Raw genomic sequence first — 23,670 nt, forward strand, 5'->3', positions numbered from 1 at the left:
TTTTGACTTGCATGACTTGTAATTTCTAATAGAATGAGAGGTGTTTTTTGTGGTGCGCAGTTTTGTTCAGTTACAGTTTCAGGAGGCACACATGGCATACAAAGCTACCTTTTCTATACAGTCAACAATTTAGCTAATCTGATTTTAGTTTCAGGTGGTAATGGTCAAGTGGTAGCTCTTGCCCAGAGGAGCAATGATGCAAGCTGTCCTGATAGGGGTCATCTTTCCAATGGGTGATTGGTGGAAGAATAAATGCTTTACACAGGAAAACTCTGTTTGGTCTTTCACAGTGATAGATATGAAGTGGCAGCTAGGGCTTCATTTCATGCATAGAATCTAGGCTAATGGATAAGCAACGTTTTCCTCACTAATATTGCTGCTGGAAATGAAATACTATTAGTATCAGAAGGCATTCGGTCATCACATTTAGCACAAGATTTGGAGCTCACCGTGCTAAATGTGTGCCCACTTCCTACAGCTCTGCTTGAAAAGTGAGAAAACCTGTTTCTCTTTGTAACCTTTTTGCTCCTTCAAATGCAGCTTGTTTTCAATGCCTTTTTAAAAAAGATTAGATATTATTTGCATTCTATTTATCAAACACACAACATAACCAATGCATACCTTGTGCTCCTTCTAAGTGTTACAGCAAACTTTTCCTTGTCTCCTATGTATTTGTTCATTCTGTATCAAATGAAAAAGAATGGTTAGACAATATATTGTTATTTCGTATACAGTCAAGCTTAAAAATGTGACCATTTAAACAAGTGTCTGCAATAAATGGTATAGTTCTTTTAACCTTAATGTTTTTTTTCCCTAAGTAAACAGTAAAACTTCTATAATTTACCATGAGTTTAATATTAGCCTGCCTCGAAGAGGCTGTATTACTTTGCAGTGCTGCACACCAGTTTTAGCACTTTGGAGAAGGTACAGAACTTGTTAGTGGAAAATCATATTAAGCTCAAAATGCATAAGCTATAAAATAAAAGACAGTTGTCTCTTCTGGAATTTGGCTGCCTGCCTTCTGGATTTGCTTGTTGGCAGCCTTGAAAACACTGGTGTAAATCACTACCAAATGGATATAAAAATTCCATCTACCAGTAGTAATCATTAAATTGATGTTCAAGCAGATTCCTGTACAAAGAGGAAAAGCCTTCATATTTTTAGGGAATTCATAATGTACAGGTTATAAAAATATATATACTTATTTCCTAGAATGATACTAAAAATGCTAGTTCCCTACACAAGTCCAAATTTAGTTTGTATTTTATCTTCATCTACAGTCAAGAATTGTTTGTTCCTAAAGAAGTTTTAGACAAAAATGAATCATCGTTGCTAAGTCTATGGCACCACCAATTCCTATTATCATTTACATTTGGTTGCCATCAATTCTCTGTGCTGTATCTCACTTGTTTTCTTTAACTGCATGTAGTTTCCTGAAGAACTGTGTTCTTTGGGACACCTATAGGCCTATAATGTTGCTAGAATACCAGACTGATGATTGTGCCTGTATGGCCTTATACTTCTACACTTCATGGAGTCAAAGGTCAGTTAGCAATCCAGTTGGCCATGTAGGTGTGCAGGGCCACTGGGATTAGACCTCCTCCCAGTGCATGCTGGCTGCATCGCTCTTTGAAAACCACCCCCCTCAAGGTGAAGGACACAGAGGAATCCTTGCAGAGAGGGAACTGGCACTGGCTGGCTGAGAGTGAAGGGTGGTGTTCCTTAAAATCCTGTAAAAACTCTAATTGGAATAGGAGGCAGTTGCCACTTTGTAATTGAATATACTCTGGTGGGAGGTTCATATTTAGTGCTTGGCTTACTTTGCAAGTGAAATGGCTTTACAGCTTCTTGCTCTTAGTATTCTGGCACAAAAGAATCAACTTACTATGGTGTTATGTGGCGTAGTTCCCTGTAGATGATCTGGTTGAAATAACTAAGGTGTTGCAGAATCAAATTGAGTATACTTTTGGGTGTTATACAGCTGTAGCTCTGCTAGCTGTTCACTAGCAAGTAAACAAAGCCTAATGCATATTCAATACATATATGGATTTGGATGTTCAGATCTCATAAGAGGAGCTGGAATCTGGCATCCAGATCCTCTCTGTGACTTTGAAAATGCCATGATAAGTATATACAACATTTTTTAAAAGAAAAAGGAGGATCTAAAACTTTAGACCTGTACTTTACATTGGTGCTAGGGCTATTCCTCATAAAATGTCAGATGCTTTTCTTCTAAAATGTGTAAAATGTAATAGAAAAGCATCTGTAAGGAATATAAAGAGTCATAAGGGTAGGGTAGAATTGCAAAATGGTTCTGTTTCTGATATATTTGAGTTACTTGAGCAATGTAGAAAATAACAAAACCTTTAATTGATGATGGTCACAAAAAAAATAAAAATTGCTGCCTCATTATTATATAAATGTTTGACTGACCAAAACAAGTCCTGTCCTGAATGAAGCATGGGATGCTAGACCACATGCCTGAAAATGCAGCTGTCATGGTAAAGAACTGAAGTGATCCACCATGGTATTCAAAACTTCAGTTGAAAATCTCATTATAATCAGAAAACTCAAATTTCTTGAATATCCTGTTCAAAAAAAAAAAAAAAAGGATTGCCACACTACAAACTACATTAAAACTGTCAGCCATGTCCATGTCACCGTATCTGCTTGAATATAATCTTATGTTTAACTTTCTTTTTAGAGTATTTAGTACAATTCTGGCCACCTTCCCTAAAACTGCATGTTAATTGCCTATGAAAAGCTCTCAGAAGCTCAGGAAATGAAAGTTTAACTGTTGATTGTGGGAGCTGGTCAGCCAACAGTAGCTGTTATGTGAAGGTGGCATTTGCAAATGGATGGGGCAGAAGATGTCCACTCAGTATCCCAACCTGGAGGAATATCTTTCTGTTACTTATATATGCCTGCAGTGTTTCATTGAAAACTTTCAAATGGGAAATCTTGAGTTTCTAAAATGGTGTTACTGGTGCCAGAACCAGAAGAAATGAGTAGCAAGTCAAGCTTGCTTGCATTGACCTCAAAAATTCCTGTCTCAAGCCCTGTCTAGCTGGGTGTAGACTCATTTCCAGCATCTCCCTTTTAACAAACTGTAGGGTTCATTTAATTTCAAAAGGTTTGAAAATACCGAGTTCTGATCCAACACCCCAAGACTTCTTCCACTTATTTCAGTGGGACTTGAATAAAATATGCACCTGGAAGAAATGGACAACATGTGTGCCTCCCTGGTACAGTAACAAGAGTCACTGGCAGCAGAAAGCTGGCGCCCCAGTGTGCAGGGCTGTAAACCAGCAGGAAGGAGCATTAAAAGAAGGGAAATCAAGAGCCTGGAAAAGAAAGTAGAACCAGCATGGGGTGGTGGGGGAAGTGGGATTGAGAGGGGAGGTTCCTCTATGCTTCACAGTGATTGATGCAGGCCTTGCTTTATATGCTTATTTTGGAGTGACTTTTAGAAAGGTCTGAGAAGGTCTGTAAGGGAAAGGTCACTTACTGTTTCCTCATTCTACTTTTATGTAAACTGCAGTCTGCTGCTTGATTTGCTACTGCTTTTACTGAATGCATAGGGTAATCATGCCTTCAGAGGGGGATTTCACTACTTGTTTTTGTCTTGTAAGCACTTCACCTGAGGTCAAGTGCTGGGTAGCACTCATCTTCAGAATGGTCCTCATAACTTTTAACATTAAGGTAGCCAGGAAGGGTTTGGGGTTTGTTGAGTGGTTGGGGTTTGTGGGTTTGTTTGGGTTTGGGGGGGAGGTTGTGGGGTTTTTTTTTTGATGCATATGGGTTTTTTTCAATTTTAAGCTGAACTCCACAGTCATATAGCTTTTGCACTTTGAATTTTGGCTTGTGTCGCACTAATGGAACATCCTGTGCCACTGTCTGATCGCACATTCGCTGGGTAGAATGGATAAGTTTCAGCAGCATGCTCTGTTTGCTGGCAGCAGAATTACATAAAACTACATATAACTTTGTTGCTGAATATCATACATTGTACTTGATCAATGATGTGTTTGAACTCACATAACCTTCAGATTTTTTCCATATCTAGCTAGAATGTTCCAGTGTCCACCATTTCCATCCTTCGTATATGTCTCGTAACTTAGATTTAGTAACCGAAAATACAGGATTCTGATCCCTAATCAGTTAAGGTGTGAAGCCAGGATGTGAATGTTTCCTATTAGATGAATGTCATGTTCATTTAATAGGAAATTAGAGAGAAATAAAGATTTAGTAACACAAGCCTCATATTACCAACAGTTTTGGGATAGGATTTAGTGAGGTATTTTGTGACTTAAATTTAGCTAAGTAGTGATGTTTATACCATAGAAACAAAAAGCATCAAGGAAATTTGGTTACTGCAAGTAGTGTACAGATGAAATGGTGACGCAAAGAGGACATCTTGATAACTGAGTTTTAAAAAATGAGACTGAGTAAAAAGCTCATCTGGTTCATCTGCTTGCTTGAGGGATTAACTGCTTAGGAAGATCTTGTGATGGTCAAGACTACTAGATAGTGCTTTGGGGTGTGTAAAGCTGCTAGTCCTTTATTACAGCTCTTCTCTTTTATAGCAGTGATAATGCTCACATGTATAAACAAAAGTGCCTGGTATTGTATACTATGGCGGGATCATCAATGCTTTGTGGCAAGAGTGGAGAGTGGTAGAACACCACAGAACCTATCATCCACTGTGCCGCTTAATTAAAATATATATATGTGTATTTATATATATATATAAAAGATGTGGGAGTATTTTCCTAAAAGGAAAATTAATTATGAATAATCTGAGCACAGTCCTTCCAGTGACTGCTGGCTGCATGTTTCTGAAATGTATGTGCTTTTTCTACTTTGTGTATCTCCTAAGCAGAGATGTTGTGAGTCTCAGCAGTGAACAAAAAGGGTGATGTGTGAAAGTCTATGACAGAGAAGATGGGATAAACTGCAGTTGAAAGGAAGAGCAAAGTTACATACAGACATGGGGCAGATCTCTGTTAGTGAGATCTACCTGTTAAGAAGAACTGAGTACTTGTTGGTCCGGAAGACCAGAGTTGTGCTGCCTGCCAAGGACAGTTACATGTTAAAGACCTGACATGGAGAAATAACCTCCGAGGAATAAAAAAAGCTTCGCTTGCTCACCTGTGGTCTCTCAACAAAAGAAACTGTCTGCTAGAGTCCATCAAGGATATTCATGAGAGGTGGAAGCTTCAAGACCTTGCAGCTTAGATGACCTTCAGTAGAGTTCTGCCGGTCTGTCAAGAAGTAGAAAAGAATCAGGGAAGACAGTGTGGAGAAAGTCAGGAAGGACACATATAATTTCTCAAGCCTGGATCTATTACAAGGAAGAGAAGAATCAGGTGAGTTGGGGAAGGGATAAGGGAAAAAGGAATCACAGAGGCAAGGTGAATGGACAACAGATTTGGAGGTTTGCGAAACTGAATGGTACCCTGATCAAATTGATATCTTTGAGGCTTGCATGGCTTTGAGCAAGAGGTATAATTACAGATTTCAAGAGGTCCTTTCTGACTTAAATTATTCTGTAAGTCTGTTATGGTAAGAAAGAAGTGTTACCACCAAGAATACTGATCACGTAGATGATGCAGTGGGTGATGACAGGTTAGGTCTGATATTGAATGAGGTTGGTCACAACTGAGGTTCCTCTCTTGAGCACTGTACTTTGCAGTATGGTGAAACTTCAACTGTTCATGCAGGATATGAAATCAAGTATAATAATTACAACTGGAACACAATTATAAAAAAAAATATGTGGGCTGGCCAGGGAGAGCAGAACTAAATGCAGAATGTGATGTGGCAGCACCATATATTGCTAATGTGGTAGACTGTAGAGAAATGGGAAGGGACAGCAAAAATAAAGCTGATCTGAATTAGTGTCACTTTGGCAGAAAGTAGCCAAAGAACTCTTTTTGGGTTTGGTTGATTACAGAGATGGCTGTTGTCCCTAAGTTTGGTTTAGACACTAGTATATACATACACATAGAATTTTCTGTGATTGTATTGCTGGGGTGTTTCCTTGTAGAAAACGGGCTTATATCTGTAATCAAAATTTAGTTTTGTTTAAATTAAAAAAGTTCCGATAAAGGGAAGAAATAGGTCTGTAACTAAGAACTATGTCTACACAACATTATATAGCCAGCAAAGAGAACCAAATTAGTTCTGAATGGGCTGATTTGAATATCTAAAGCTGTACTGCCACATGCTTTGCTCTGGCTAACAGATTCAAACTATATTAGCTCAAGTGGAACATCACGCTGACATAGCTACACTACCCAAAATAGCTTTGATCATATTCCCTACTGCGTCATGTAAGCTAAATGCTAGGATTACTTACTTCAAAGAGCAAACTTTCATGAATATAGAGGTGAAGACATTGGGACGCAGCAGTCTGAATGCTGAGGAAGTTTAGGATTTTATCAAGCCAAAGATGTGAACATTTGCTGGAACTGTCTGGATAGCAAAGATTATCCAGAGAAAAGAAAATAGGACATGGACTGTCTGGTAAGGAGCTTTTCTGTTTTAAAGGGGACAAAGTGTAAGGATTGCAAAAACTCAGTGAATAGATTTAAGAAACTTACAACAAACTGACAAATCTTCTTTGCTTGTAAAAAGGAAGGAAAGAAGTAGGACCCATGAAAAATGAGGTGGAGGTTAGAAATAAGGTCTCCTGGCTCAAATGAAAGCATTTTTAATGTTAATTTGCAGTAAAGCTAGTGGTGATGTTGACCATGGGCTGAATGACAGGACAGACCTAATAGTAAGGGCAGGGAAGGAAGGGAGACCACACACAAAATGCAAATAGTCCTTAACTGAGACACTGAATAAGTATGTGTGTGTGGAGTTAACATGCCCATGACATGGCATAACATTTAAATTATTTCATCAAGGAAGGGATGAGAGCATGCTACTAGAAAATCATGATGGAGTTCCCCCTAGTAAAGAAGGGGAAAATAAAGTGATTCACACAACTTCTCTTGGATTAGAATCAGGAAAAATCATGGCACAGTGATGCGATCTCATTGTGCGTGGGTTTCAGTGTAGGTAGGTCATGTGCCCAAACCCTGCAATCTTTGAGAAGGTAGCTTCATAGATAAATTCAATGGAATTTTTGTATTTGAGTTTCAGAAAAACATTTGACACAGTTCCAAGTAACAGTTAATTCTAGAATTCCAACATTATACATTTATTGCAGATTATATTGCCAATTAGATTAATAGCACAGTGCTAGAGCAGGAGCAAAGGGTGACCATTAAAAAGAGAAGAGAAGACCTGGAACAAGGTCATTGGTAGAGACAGATTTTTCTGGACTGGTTTTTACAAATAGATTTTTCTGGCTCGTCTAATATTTTCCAATAGACCCAGTGACAGAAACAAGCCTGACTGGAAGAGATCTTCATCAGTTTGTAAGAAGGAATATGGACTAATTTCCAATATGAATTTGTCAAACTTCATTGTCCAGATGTTGGTTCCTATAGTACCTTGTTCTACTCTAGATTAAGGAGCACCTGAATTTCTAATATGATTGCTCACTGTAACCTAATCTATTTTGATCTGTATTTTACCTAGTAAAAAATATTGACCTTTTCTACTGTCACACCATGAGTCATTTTTTCTAGTCCCTGAGCAATTTTTGCAGCTGTCATCAGAACTTACTTTTTCAGAATCTTGAAATAAATTGTTATTCCAGTATTCTTTTACTACCAAAAATTATTGCAACTTAGCATTTGTATACCTGAAGCAGTTGCAGTCAGTTCTTACTTGATTCTTGAATGCAGAATACCCTCGCTGTTAATTCAGCCATATTCATCCTCTTATGTCTTTTCTGACCTTAGTAACATTATCATTCCCTTCACTTATTAATGAACTGGGTAATGCTAGTTGTTCCTAAAAATGGTGAAGCTTCTTTATATTTCATAAGTAGTACAAACCAGAAAGAGGTATTGACTGCTTTTTGATTAACAGCACTTCACACGGTTGTATTTGAAAAAAAGAATTTAACTTGATTTGCACAGGAAAAAAAATACTATCATTCAGAGAAGTTGCATAAAACATGAATGCAAATACAAAAGAGAATGTGCTGAGATGGTGGTGTCCAGAATCGTGAATATTGGCATGGACCTCAGTACTCTTAAAGGCACCATAACTCAGAGAGCTCTGTTTAATACATTAGGCTATCTAGAACTGCCATTTCTCGATGTAAAATTTGGAACAATAGAGTTGTATCAGGTTTTGCTCAGGGATTCAAATATTTCAAAATATTTTGTTTGAATTTTTGTCAAGATATTTTGAAACATAATAGAGATTATCACATATAATAAATAATGTATGAAAATTCAAAAGCAGGCACATTTAATTTAAGCTTCCAGTTGCACAAATCTACCTCTCCTTCCTTCTCTGTTTTCCTGCCTCTTTTTCCTCTCCCTCCTTCCCCAATATTTCTTCCTGCCAAAAATTGTTTTGGGAATTGATCTCAAACTGGGGAGCTGTAGTAAAATGACTGCAAGCACATTTATCTATTAAATGTTGCATTACCGAATCATCTCACTGATTTTAGAGATATGAAAATAAGAAAGATGTATATGGGATATATAAAGATTGTAACATTTTTGGAACGTGGTCTGAAAAGGTTTTGCGGCATGTATTTGGAAAGGTGCACTATTTCTGAGTGAAAATGCTGTTAGTGAGTTATGTAGGTCATCTCCAAGAAGCAGCAATAAGACCTTTAGAGTATTTGACACCAATGTGTGCTCTGTGGATGCCTGATACTCTACAGCAACTTATTCGTAAAATATTTTAGTAAGTTTTAAAGTTTTATTGTTGCTATTTCTGTCTCTGCCTGTAAAGCCAAGCTCCATTAATGCTACAATTCCAACTGTAACGAATTTTGGGAGAGGAAAGGAACTTATAAATAATGCATTTAGAAACCTCTAAAATTGATTTGCAGAAATTTTGACACATTTCTTAAAGTGGAATATCTTGTGATCAACCACAGACAGAGATTTGGTTTTTAACCATGGACAGGTAGAAATTGCTTCCTGGGTTTTTAATGAAATTAAGTCTTTTCTTTGCAGCCTAGGAGGGACATTAAGCTTATTGGTAGCTTTTATTTGGAGCAGGCTAATTCCAAGGGGGAGATTCATAGTTTGTTAGTGGGGAGAGGAGTCAACCTGGGGATAGTGGCACCCTGCTCACAGGGATTAGGGCCTCAGTTCTCTGTGAAAATGAAACTGCCATAGCTGAATCCCAAGTTCCCGATTGCTGAAAGTCTGCAGAGAGTCATCTATGGCTCAAAGGCTGAATCCGTCACTGGATGTTATGTATTAGAGCTTAAAATCTGGATGGTTTTATGTGGAAATTTTGGAGGAAATTCCCCAAATACAACAGTAGTATCTCTTTCCTAAGAATTTTCACAACAGGCTTTGTTGTTGTTGTAAATGAATTGTTGGTGGTTTAATTAACTTTTTCCCTATGGGTACTGCTCCTAGTCAGAGTGCTGCAATGCAAACAGAATACAAACAATTCCCTTCCCCAAGTGGCTTTCAAGCCAGGGACCAGTTTATGTGATGAGCCACGGGAGAGAAATGTCCTACTCTTTTTCTTGTCTGTAACATGTTTTCCACTTCTTGGCATTATCCACGAAGTTTCCCGCTTTTCAATATCTGTAAGTATAAAAACTGTAACTTAGCCATCAGGGATTGATCTTGATGATCTTAAAGGCCTTTTCCAACATAGCTGATTCTATGATTCAAATAATTCAGTTGAATCCAATTCTCCCTCAGGGCTTCAGTGGGATTCTCACACAGGGAAGTTATCTTAGATACATGGAAGGGTGCGCACAACATGAAAATTACATCATTTTATGCTTCCCTCTGCAATAAATCTAATGCTTTATGATTTTTGCAAAACTTGCTGCTCGGAAACCGAATTTGCAAGTCAAAAACAACTTCAGTGAAGACACTGTAGAAGATGTAGAGAAATGAGAAGAAAAGAGGTAGCCTTCCTGTGGGAGCTGTGGGAATTGCCAGTGGTTGAAATACCTTTGGAAGCATGTGCTTAAATCCTGTGCAGATTCATTTTTAGATCTAGAAGGTGTAGCAAAATGTAGTTTGAAAAATATCAAGAATTCCTTGCTGGCTTTCACCAAAGGAAAAATAAATCTTTCATTTCTTTTATTTCCTTCTCTTTATTTTATTGTGGACATTTTGAATGCTTTTCTCACTTTTTCGTCTTCCGATTCCTCAGTTTTTAAGTATTTCAACACTGTACAAGCATCATCAGTATTTAAGCTGCCCTAAGGAATGGAGGGCCAGGTTCTTTTGTCTGCTACATTCCCATAAATGTTAAATAGTTCCTGTAGTTTGTACAAGGTACAGGCATAACAGAATACAATGCAAGAAATAACTTTGATATTGTTATGCTGAAGAACAAACCTGGTGATCTTGAAGGGGAAAGCTGGAGGCTGGACAAACAGATAGAAAAGGAAGTGAGCTGAATGCCCTCCCAAATTTTGTGGTTGTCAGATGGCTTGGCACAATTTTCAAGTTTCTTTCTTTGGTGAAGTTCCTGAATTGCAGCTAGGAGTTTTAAGCCAGGTTTTGCAATTTCTGTCTTTGGAATGTGCTTTGTTCTCTGGTCGGTTCCTGATGTGATCCACCCGCTGCTAGGATGAACTTTAAAGTTGTAATCCAGTCTTTGTGGGATCAAAGGCAACCCATCAAAATAAGAGACTCTTGAGGATGAATTCCTTATTCTGTATCTTGCTACTTGCAGTCCTATCCATTTACTGTAAAACCATTTAGCACATGATCAAAGTCTTCTAATGGCAAGCGACGAAAATTAGGAACTCAACTAGTGGGATTGGGAGCCCATAAAAGAAAAGATAATTTAGGGTTTCTAACAGAAACAACTATATTAGATTGCCAAGGGATTTCAAATCTGACTCTCTCCATGGGTCTGACTAGGTTTTTTTATTGTCTAAGCTGAGATGCTTCATATATTCCAGTACTTCCTCCAGTGGTAATTAAAGTTTGATTAACCTAACATTAAAATAATTTTTTTTTAATGTTTGGGGAAGAATACATAAATTGCTTATTTTGATTCAGATGCTTATTATACTTCAATCTGGAGTACTGCTAAAATTAATATAGAAAATAATTCTTCATTTTGAAAGAAATAGGAATTGTCATGGATTCTTTATCTTTTGATTTAATAGGTTTTATTCAGCTGTAGCTGCATCTTTGCAAAAGGGTTGAAACTTGTAATGCAGTTAAAACCTAAGATTGTACAGAATTTAAGAAATTTTATTTTATTTATACCTAACCCTGTACCAGGTCATCCACTATGGTGTTCTGTATATTAAAAGTGATTCTAGCATCATGTTCATGCATAATCTTCTGTGGCCAAACTTTTGGCACTTCCTTTTCTCAAAGGGCATTATATATGTTGAAGAAGGACAAAAAAGATAAATATATTGAATGACAAGAACAGATAAGCATCTGAAAAAAAACAAACAAAAACCATGTACAATAAGTGTAAATCATCTAAATAACTTTTAGAGTTCTGTGTTTCAACATTGCATGCTGGGTAACAGCATTTCCTTGTGATGCATAAATTCAAGGTAGTAATCTGTCATGCATCATCCAAATGCTATAAAGACCTTAAAATAGGAATAAAGCACAATAGCAATTTCCAATGAGTCAGAATGATGTTATCTTTCTTTATTCTAACATTTATAAAATTTGTTCAAAAAAAGGGTTGCTCTTTTATGTAGTTATCCAAGGAAATGATTCCCAGAGGAAGAATCTTATTTTAAAGAGCTATAAATTGATGCATCGGAAATTGCTTCATAAGAGTTTCTTTGAAGGTTAGTGACAGAAGTCAGTTTTCTACACATTTGGCCCTACTAAGGTTCTTGCCTAGTTTAAATTTTACTCGGTGAATTTCTCATAGAGGCAATGGGTGCCTCTGGGAATGTTACACGAAGCAGTCAGATGTTTAACTTTGTCAACTTCCTAAAGAAACTGGTCAGGCTCAGAAGATGACCCAGCCACAGCCAGCATCCCACAGACTTCACAGAGAAGAGCAGGAATCTCCAATTGCCCATGTTCACCCAGGAATCATCCTGTTCCCTGGCTGCAAATGAGTCAAAGCGTTTGTCCAAGAAGCAAGAGTTATGAGGTAAGACATATCTTAAGGCATCCTAATCACCACGGTTTGTATCTCAGAGAAGTTCCAGTGGACCACTGGGTTTTCTGAGAAAGGACTCTTCCCGTGTAAAGGTGAGCTGCGTTCGGTGAGGATTTCGTTCCCAGGAAGAAAGAGTGAGAAGCTGATCCTTTCGGACTCAGTAGGGCTCTTGGTTTATTGATTCCTTGGTTTATTGATTCCTTCCTTTTTACCTCTCCTACCTTATTCCCTCAGTCTGAGGATGCACAGGGCCCTCTCACACCTGGTGGAGGTTAGAGGAAGTTCAAGGGCTGGATGGGCTCAGATCTTGTGAAACCAAGCCCTGGAGGATATTTTTTTAACATCACACCCATAAAAGAGAATTTATACAGGGTGACTTCAGTGAGCAGCAGGCTCTGCAACAACATAGGGATCTCTATGAAATCAGTGTGTGTGCTCACTGACTCCTCAGTATGTCCACCTGTAGACAGTATCTCAGCTGTAAGTGTATGACACGCTGTTTTTAAAAAGCCATAACTTTACTAAATTCAAGCCAATTGATTTCAAAGCATGCAAGAGCACTAATTTTCATTGATTACTCAGTCATGGCCAAGTTTCAGATTTCATCTGTTTTTATTGTAGCTCTTCTGGAAAAAGTTTGGTTAGAATCATTCTCCCATAACCTAAAAATGGTTGCAGGGATTTTGCTTTGACTTTAAGGGGATAAGAAAAAAACCCCTCTCTTTAGGCATGGAAAACTTGAGCCTGAACAATGAGTGATTCAGAAGACTGTGGTTGTGAGAAAAATGGGCTTTTAATTGGCTTCATTTTGCTTATGTAACCATACATAACCAAGCAGCTACTCTAATAATCGTTTTGCTTATCAGTGATATATAATCTCCTCTAAACTAGTGTATCTATAGCAACAAAAGCATGCCACATACGTATGCCCGTGTTTGTATGCGATGTTTAAAAAGTTCCTGCAAAAGTGTGTGGAATAAAAGTCTGCTCTGGGGTGTTGCTAGGAAGACATAGCTTCTGGCTCAGGGAATCCTTCAGCCGCAACTGGCTGGAGCTTGGGAACATATTCTGGAAAAACTAGATTTGCTGGTTTTGATGAACCTTTGATCCAGTTCTCTCAAACTTGGGTGAACAAAACAATAGCAGTATGAAGAGAATCTTCCTGTGAGAAGATGGAATGTTTACTGTTTTGTCCTGAGTTCCATGGAAGAACTCCAGGCTTAGCCTTTTCGCTGCAGCTGTTGTCACTGTCAGTTAGACAGACATGCTGAGTTTGTTCTTGGTGAGCTCCTGCTCAGGATGGTTAAAGAAAGGTCTTGATTTCTTGTGGCTGTGTGGAGACGAGGATCTGGGGCTTGGCTCTTGGGTTTGTAGGTGGCTTTGGTGTTGAATGACTCAAGCTGTTAATCCCACTGGGTCAGCCATGGCAGACAAAGCTAAGCAGAAGGATTTAGCACTGAGGTTCCTGTCAGGCAAATACTGGAGATGACAGATGGAAAAGGCAAGCAGGCAATGCTTTTATGCTGGTTGATGCTGAAATGCCTTCCACTAACATAGTAGTCAAGCATGTTAAGCCACAGGTCTCGATAATTAGATCATAGGAGTTTGTAATGAGCTACTTGAGAAGGGGCTGGTTTTTAAATGTGGTGATCCCGCACACCCTGGGGAATTAATATAGATGTAAATAATAAGTCAGTGTTTAAATGGAGACAGTTGGAGTAATCACTGTGCACTTGTCAGCCTGACTGAACAAAATGCTGGAAAGGCCGAGATGTCAGTTAAGAGGGAACTTAGCAGCAGTAAAATACATAATGCCAGTTTGCAAAGGCTGAGACAGACTTAAGGTGAGGGAAAAGAGAACTTACCAGTTAAATTTTATAGAGCTGTGCTAAGGTTGTGGGTTTACTTGGCTGATGTGAGGTTCCTGGTGTTTTATTTGGGGGCTTTTTTCTCACTATATTTTACTTTTGATGTAAAAAAAACGCAAAATCCATACAACCTCACCAGAGGAATGAACAGGATCAGATCTTGGACCAATACAATTTCCTGCCTTTTATCAATAGCCTGAAAACATAAGTTGCAGTTAACCTAGAGACCAGTGAGTGAAAAGTAGTCAGGGGATGTGTTACAGTGAAAAGGGCAGATAATTTCTGTTCTGGTATGGTATTCTGTCCTGGTGCAATGCTGGCCACATTTGTCATAGTACTCTGCAATCCAAGGAAAGCACTGGGAATCATGGTGCTCATGGATTAACTCCTGGTCCCTGTACAGTTCTCCAGCTAAAAGAGTGAACTGAGCCTTCAGCATTGTATATAAAATCAAAGAGATATTAGGTGGTGTGGGGGCTTTTTCATGTTTGTACTTAGCACAGTGACTGCTGTGCAAGCTCTCCTTTTCTGGAAACCATTATTCAAAAATACGTTGAATATGGGTTTGGTTTAGATGTGAACAGTAAGATTGGTAATAGCATTGCTAAATGACGCTGATTTTCCTCTGCTGAAGTTGTATTGCTGAGCACCAAATAAATCCAGATTTGGTTAGATGAGAAAGGCCTTCTGAGAATGAGTCTGACCTTCTAAACTGCTGATTAGGGCCTTTACCTCCAAGGTAACTGCTGACTTTAAAACACTGAAGCTCTAGGAGGAGGCAACAGTATGACCCCATTTCACAAGTGAGAGGCTGCTTCTTCTGGCATAAGAAGTAGAACCAAGAGGGCATTAAGAAGAATAACTTCCTTTGTGAGGTATTTAATGAAATAAAAGGACCTCTAGGCACAAGGTCTCACATAGGTAAAGACAGACCCAGCTCTAGAGAAAAGTAGGAAATTGTGCACCTAGGTTTGGAGCATAGTGCCATGCAGTGATCACAAGCTCCTTGAACATTTTGAGCACTGCCACTTTGCCTATGAGCTCTCCTCTTGTTGATCAGCTGGATTAGGGAGTGTTAATGCTTTGCAGAAGCAAGCCTCACTGGGAAGGCATTTCTGAATTGCAGGACAAATAGTTATCCCTGACTGCATGAATGGCAGACAGGCTAAGACAACAAGCTTTTGGTTTTGGTAGACAACCCAAAAACTGGAGTAAAGGGTGAAGAAGGTTCAATGAATTAAGTTATTGTAAAATCGTCACAACCACCAAGAACAGATTTAACTGAGAGCTGAATAAAAGTATTTTTTATTTTAAAAAGTCCTTAGTAAAACAGGAAGCAAACCAGTTCAAGTTAATGACAAATCAAAACTGAAGTGTTCTGAAATGTTTGAACGTTTAATCATTTTTGGCCAAAAATTACCAGACAAATTGCAAAGAATTTTGGTTGACTCAAACAGATGTTTTTTAGAGGAAAAGCATTTCTTCCAAAGAAATGTCACCCTTCTTTAGTCAACAGAGCATTAAGCAAGCCAAGTAAAATCATTTATCTGTTATGCAAAACTACCTAAAGACCCATCAGAGAATGATATTGTCTCTTGAGTATATCTGCTTCAGTTGATCAAAAATGTGAGCAAGAGCTTAGATATGATAATAGAGTTTTAAGGCTAAAGTTTCCTCTCTGCCCCACCTTACAAAGTTGGGCAGTTTAATTCAAGTGGTCTAGTTTTCAAATCTCAGCACACATCTACTGATCTGCAAGATTTCTACATATTCTGTCTGGGTTTTTTTTTGCCATGGAGTCTAGTAGGATATTTAGATATATGACCATTGAGAAGGTTGTTTAGGATTACAGTGTGTGGCTGCTTGCCTTCTCCATGCGTCAAGAGCACTGGGCTCAAGTCCTTCAGCTGGCTCTTAGTTCTGGATGATGGGTTAGGGTCTTCCCAGTCTTCCACCATGTTTATCAGTCAAGTCCCAGCTACATTAAAAGGTTGAATATCAGTTTGCATGCCACCAGCACAGCTGTGACACTGCAGACCGACACACTCAACTGCATTGTGTGATGGCTCAGGTACAAGGGCCTGAAATGGATCAGGCAAGCATAGAGTGGATGCCTTGAGGAAGCACAGCAAGACCTCCATCTTTCCTGCCTTCTGCATTGCCATTTGCAAAACTGACTGTCTCCTTTCAGTTGCTTCCTCCCTCCAGCTCTTCTCAACCATATTTTCCTCAAAAAAGAAACAAGTCAGAGATTATAGAAAGGTCCTGGTGGATTTTAGTAACTTAAACAATGTGTGCTCAGATTTATTTATTTTTTAATGATGGACATCATTAGAAAACTCAAAGTTAGTTTGGGTAGGCTGAGAAGAGTTTGGAAAAATGCAGAGGAAATTAAAACAGTATTTTAAAAGGCAGCAATTTATTTCACAATAAAAATGTCATCTTTGGAAATACATTTCCTTTTTATTATACAGCGAGAGAGAAAGGTAAGAGTCCAATATTTGGCACTTCACACTGTAGGTATTTAAATTAAGGAAGAGCAAAAAGAAATACTGCATCTCCAGTTTGCTGTTTCTTCAGATGTGGCTTCAGTTTGAGCACAGAGGCATCTCTTAGGGAACTGCCAGATGCATCAATGTCTTTGTGAAGATGAACAAAATGGGACTGTCAATTGTTTGAAAGTGTAGATGCAGCAGTTAGTGAGCAGTCTGCTGTCTGGCATTCCTTGCAAAGAAGGGTGCCAGAAATTTACTGGCAAAACACTTTAGCTAAGTGATCTCAGATGAAAAAATGACAGCTTCTGCTAATGAATACTCAGTGCTGTGAGCGTAAACATTCATCAATAGTCCCAGAATGGAAGGGGTGTGGTAATATTTGACTTTGCAAAGACTCTCATTTTCTTTGCACCCATATGTGCATTTAGCCCAATCTTACTGTGTGGTGGTACCAGAGCTGGAGCACATACCACCAGAAGAAAGAGCAAAGGGCATCTGCTCCCAAGAGCACAACTCAAACACCTTGGTGGTCTCATCCCAGAGTGTCATAACTTTGCTCCAGAGGCAGCTGCAGGAAGATTTGCTGCATCCACAGCTCCTAAGGGAGGCAGAGAAGATCATGGGAACCATCCCATGTCTTGCCCCAGCCTTGGCCAACAGCAGATACATGCGAGAAGAGTACCAAAACCAGCACAGTATGGTCCACCAGAGGCCTGGCGTCTGCCACGACACATGGTAAGCTGCAAGCTGTATGGGCAAACTTGCATTTGAGAGCCATTGTGCTAACTTGTTTTCTATTAACTGCCCTAATCTCTCTTTTAATCCCTTTAAAATTCTGGTTTCCATAAGGTAAGGGTGACACATTTCACCATTTGATTTTGCACTGTGTGGGAAAAGGCCTTTCTTCGTGGCATTCAGAGCGAAATGTTTTGGGTGACGTATATGTTTGGGAATATTTCTGTGCAACCGCAAATGAATTACTAAGACTGATACAAGTGTCAACTTGATTTAGAACGTAAAGCATTAGCTCAGCAGTTTATGCACTGCAGACAGTAACAAACACTTTAAAGTGTTTTATAGTCAAAAACTGTAGAGAAAGGAGTCAGCTGTGGCTATAGTGCTAAAGGCTTAGTGTCTTTATTTGTGGGAAGCCCATGTTAAGTGACATAAATAACACCCTGACATTGCCAAAAGGGGTCTTTGCAATGCCTTTCCCTCACCTCCAGATGACAAACACACACACAGATGTGTACAGCACTTGCAAATTGAATGCAAGCCTGGAAGAGATTGGGTGTTTTCAGAAGGATTTTCTACAGCATTAGTGGAAAAGAAGTAGGAGCTGTACATATCAGCGTGGTGTAAGAAAACTTGCAGAAATGTCCAGTCTCTGAGAAAGTACAGGCTGTTGTGGCCGGTCATGCCATGGGGTTGACCACCCAGCTCTCACCTGCCCCACTCAGGACTTCTTTAGAATGCCTGATAGGTTATTCCTTGGGCATGAAGAAAAGCATATTCAGAACAATAAGTTTAGGTCAATTGCAAAGTATAAAACTGAGGAAAGGTATTTCATTCTTTCCTCAAAAGAATAGATGAAGCCAATAAATCTGATCACACATGCCAAGGATATGTACCCAGGCAAACGAAAGTGTTACTGTCGGTGGCCAAGAAAAATCCCTGCCCCTCAGATGGGGCAGAGGTGAATGAAGTTCCTGTCAGTTAGTTTACATTCACTGCAAAAAACTACGTTCTCATTTTAAACAGGTATTGTCAGTGCCCTGCAATAGTCCCTTAGTGAAATCCACCTTCTAGAATGGACTCTAGATAAGCAGAAATAGGATGCATTTAGTTCAGTCAGGCATAACTCAACAACTTATCTTTTATCCTTAAATGTTATCCACTTCGTATTTAGCCTTTGTGGTTTTATTGTACTCATACAATGTTTTACATGTCACTTTTCAGGCAGAAGGCATGATATTAGCCAGTTCACCACAAAGTGCAGTTTTGTTTAGGTAGCTATTAATCTCTGCTGTGCTCAATTCACTTCATGTGGGAAAATGTTAGTAAATAATATAATGGCTCCTGGAGAAAACTGCACAGCCATCTGTCTGTGTATCTATCTGTACATATTTCCTGTGTTCAGCAGTAGCAGTCATTTTTCTCCTCTTAGCAGCTGGTGCAGTGCTGTTTTTGACTCTCAGCTTAGGAACAGTGCTGATAACACCAATGTTTTTGGATGTTGCTCAGTAATGTTTACTCTGACCAAGGACTTTGTGAGTCTCATGCTCTGACAGGGGGGAGAGGAAGCTGGGAAGAAGTAGAGACAGGACACTTGACCCAAACTAGCCAAAGAGGTATTCCATACCACAGCACGTCATGCCCAGTATATAAACTGGGGGCAGTTACCTGGAAGGGCTAGATCACTGCTTGGGTCAGGCTGGGTATTGGTTGGCTGGTGGTGAACGGTTGTATTCTCTCCCTTGTTATTTTGCTTAACATTATTATTAATGGTGGTAGCAATAGTATTTTTGTGTTATAGAACCATGGAATAGTTAGGGTTGGAAAGGACCTTAAGATCATCTAATTCCAACCCCCCTGCCATGGGCAGGGACACCTCACACTAAACCATGTCACCCAAGGCTCTATCCAACCTGGCCTTGAACACCGCCATCACACTTGAGCACTGTGAGCACACACTGAAGCCGGCTCATGTTCATTTTCTCATCGACCAACACCCCCAAGTCCTTCTCCGCAGGGCTGCTCTGAATCTCTTCTCTGCCCAGCCTGTAGCTGTTGGTGGGATTGCTCCGACCCAGGTGTAGGACCATGCACTTGTCATGGTTAAACTTCATGAGGTTGGCATCAGCCCACCTCACAAGCGTGTCAAGGTCCCTCTGGATGGCATTCCTTCCCTCCAGTGTATCGACTGAACCACACAGCTTGGTGTCATCGGCAAACCGATGGGGGAATTCTGAGCAAAATCACAGCCTGTGGATGTAGGCAAAAATCCATATTAAGATAACTACAGGAGACCTTCCTCCAGATGCAGCAGCACACCTGAAAAGTGAGTTTTCTCTGAAAGAATTGGGCTCGCGCACCTGCCAATCAGGTGGTCACCATAAAATGCACAGTCTGCGAGTTAAATAATATTTTACCAGTCTTACGGGCTCTTTACTAATGTTCACATAAAAATGTTTTATAATCCTTGCTATGTTTCTGTCTTTATTTATTTCCCACCCTTGATTCTTTGTCTTTTTAACTCTTTTTCCAGGGTTTGCTTCTCATCCTTGTGCTTGTTTACCTTTTCGAGCAGCCCTTCCCCACTGCTCCCACACTCTTCCCAGTGGGCTTTTCTCCCCTGGCTTTACTGAGCTGTAGTATTCTTTCCCATGCATGTTTTAGATATGTGTGGGTACTTATGCTGCAGACTTTTCTATCTTACTCTATGAATGTAGTTGGTACTTTGCAGGCCTGAGCTGATTTGGCTCATCTCAGTGGATTTTTCATCTGGTTTTGCACCCTCATTTTATATGCTTGTGCAATTGCTTTAGTGTAGGGCATGGAGAGGCTTGTTGAACTGGCCATTAAGAAGCCATTAAGCAAGGAGCGTGGTGGTGCTCCTTGCTCTTTCCTGCATGAGAGGGAGGAGCAGGGAGAAAAGAAGTGACTTGATGTCACTCAACTGTCAGATGTGACAGTAGGAGTAGAAGTGGGGCTTCCAGCTTCTTCTTTCTTATCTCTGAAAATGCCATGAACTGTCATTCCCACCGTACTATCCTTTAGGGACCTTTAGATACGAGCTGGAACTGGTGCATAGGAGAAACTGTGCACTGAAATCAGTCTGTTAGGAGTTAAATATAGACATTTCTAGCCAATATGACAGAAGGAGACTGTAGCCAATTTTCCTCGCATCAATCACTTGCAAAGCTGTGTTTTCTAAATGCATGTTAAATACAAAAAATTGATCTGAGCTGTCTGAGGTGATCCATTGCATCTCTTCTGCAGCTATCAAATAATAGCAAGAAAGTTGGTTTGCTGTCTCACATCCAATTAAGTAACAAAATTAATTGGCCATATTTAAGACAGCGACTCCCTACTTGTGAAAATTTTTGGGAAATCACTGGGAGAGAAAAATAGGGTTTGAGTGTTATTGAAGATAAATCTGTTTTTTTAGACAATGAAAATGTTTTATTCTCTAAGTTAAAACAGAATGTATGCAGCCTGTTTCTAATTCACATTGTCCATGAAATTAAAGCAATGTATTCATCTTGACTTTCATGCTTGTTGTCCCTAGTAAAAAATGTTCTACATCAAATGTTCATTATTTGCTGAGGTTGTTTACTGTTAAGCTTGTGTATGATTGCAAATTAAACAAGCACATTGAAACTTCATCATCTAACATATGGCCACTATTCATATCTGGCAAGGCCTATTTTTCTCATTGAGTACTGAAAAACCACTGCAGATGGAATATTTTCCTTGATACTGAAATAGTGCTGTGTACCAAATCTTCTGCTAGACAGAAAGTACAGGAGATAAGCATGGAGGGGTAGTATAAAAACGAGCTGAAATATTATTTCATGCCTGAAATACTAACTTGTTCTATGCAAGTGATTGAATGTTAACATTAGCTTAATGAAAGGTAAGAAAGTAATGATTTTGTCAATGACTCTATGTACAAACATCCAGCAGAACTACACTGATTAATTATTGCTACATCAAAATTACAGTTGAATGGGTTATAGAAACATTTTTTTAAATATACTGGGGTTTTTAGGGTCAAATTTCTTGTATGCTTATACCAAATATAACTTAGAAAGGATTCATTTTCAGAAGGTTACTGCTTGATGCTTTCTGAAGACCTGGCACTTGTGGAGCCTCTCACGTTTAATCAATTTTACCCACTTTCATTCATAAAAATGATTTTAAAAAATCTTCAGAAAAGTAGCAGATTTACTAAAGGAAAAAAAAAATCTTCACCACCACTTTTTCTTTCTGATGAATGACTACTTTCTAAGCATCAAGCTGTGCAAGTACACCAAAACCGGTATGTTCTCTTCAGAATAATCTCCTCAAAGCCATACTTTCAGAAGCTTGTGAGTCGGCCAGGAGATGCTCCTGGCACCACACTTGGCTGGTGGTAGACATTGTCTCTGCTTGCCATGGATGCTTCATGTGGTTGAAAACACCCATTCCAGCTACAGCTGCCTTACATGGACTATTGCTGCGTGCTGTAGGAGAGCTTACTGGCTGTTTATCTTTTATTTGCCTCCAGCTGCTACAACCCATCTATCATGATAACTGATTTCTCTCCCTCACTTAAGGACCTTCATCTGGTCTCTCCTGCTTGGAGCCTGATCTCACAGGAATCTGGGAAGCCATAGCCTACTGACATCTGTGACAGATGAAGAAGTAAAAGTGAAGGATGGGGCACTGCCACCCTCAAGCAAAGCCTGCCATACCTGCTCTTTCCAATTTCTTCCTGTTTCCTTTCTGCTGCTGCCTCTCTTGGAAAGACGGAGCCCTGCGGTGTTGGAGACAAGCTGGTACAATGGCAGTTGTCCAACAGTTACTGGCTAAGGATACTAGAAACTGTAGCCTCAAGTTTGAAAATTACATGACAGTATCCCATTGTCAGTGCTGCTGCTCACCATCAGCCAGGGATCTTCCCATTCCCAGTGGCCCACCAGCAGTGTTTGCAACAGGGTGATCATCAGCTGTATCAGTGGGGTAAATTGCACTGGGTTTTCCCCATGACCTACAGTTGTGAGCATGCAAAATCACAGCAGCCAGGCATCCACCACTGGGTAGATGAAAGCTGTATAATCTAGGAATGGCATGTGACAAGCTGCTGGGGGAGAAAAGGCTGACAGCAAAACAGGGAGAGTAGCAAATTTTATCTTCCATGTGGCAGCATTTGGTGATAAAACAGCACTAGGATTTGTGTTCCAGAATCGGACTTGTCACTGGCCAAGAAGAAGCATTTCATGGGACAAGTAGCAACATCAACAGAACATGCATGTGCAATTTACATTTCTGAATGACCCAAGAATGCCAGCACAAGGTAACAGCTGACATCAAACCGTTACTTCTTTAGGCCTCTATACCTTTATCTTGGTCTCACACCGGGCGCAATTTAACCCTTGGGTCTCCAACTCTTAAATTTATCTGTTGTAAGACTATGTAACTGAGCCAAATGCTTTGGAGAATAAGGTGACCCAGCTGAGTTAACTAGAAATGGATATTGATAAGCAGCCTTGGAGTTCAGGCTGTAAATGTTATACAATTGCTCATGATTTTGCAGTATCGCATTTGACACAGGGATTAAGTTTCTTAAATTCTGCTGTTAAAGAAGAAAATGATGCATTTTTCACACCATAAGGAGTCATAGACAAATTTACGGGAACACGCAGGTATCCATAGATGTTGGGAGACTTGTGAAACTGATAAATGGGGGGAGCAGCCTGTTCTTACCCAACAGGAGCCCTGCCAGCTTTTCTTCATGGGCTCCACCTGCAACAGGTAGGCATCAACTTACAGGTGGTTTGCTGACACTTGGGCACAGTCCAACGCATCAAATTAAATCACTGGTGAAGGCAAAAGGGAGAATTTTCAACTCATACTGAAGAGGACCTGCCCTCTGCTATTTAAAATCAGATTGTTCCAGTTTCCTACTGTGGTATGTTGGTGAGAAGATGGACATCATATGCTACCATGTCAAGGATGGATATGAAATCTTGCTTCAGAGAAAGCTTGTCATTCTGATGCGCTCAGTCATACAAAAAGCGTTTGCTACTTTCTACAAATTATGATGCTTGCTATATTTTTTTCACTGCCACAGAGCAAAATGTCTTCTAATGCTTCACCTCCATTCCCTAGCTCTGTGTAAGGCTGTGATTTGGAGTGGGGAGGAGAAAGGCTCCAAGCACAGGAATGAGACAAAATGATCTTGTGGTCATTCATGTAGCTTGTCACCAGCTCCAGGGGAGGCAGCAACAGCTCTTGTGAACCTGACAGCCTTCACAAGGCACTGAAACTACCTGGGATAGCAGTGAAAATGCACAGGAGGAAAAGTCCTGGCATGAAGAACCTGTTAC

Source organism: Neopsephotus bourkii, unplaced genomic scaffold (genome assembly GCF_033783945.1).
Source record: "Neopsephotus bourkii isolate Nb327-2 ecotype Australia unplaced genomic scaffold, CSIRO-AGI_Nbou_v1 NB_168, whole genome shotgun sequence".
Classification (NCBI taxonomy): domain Eukaryota; kingdom Metazoa; phylum Chordata; class Aves; order Psittaciformes; family Psittacidae; genus Neopsephotus; species Neopsephotus bourkii.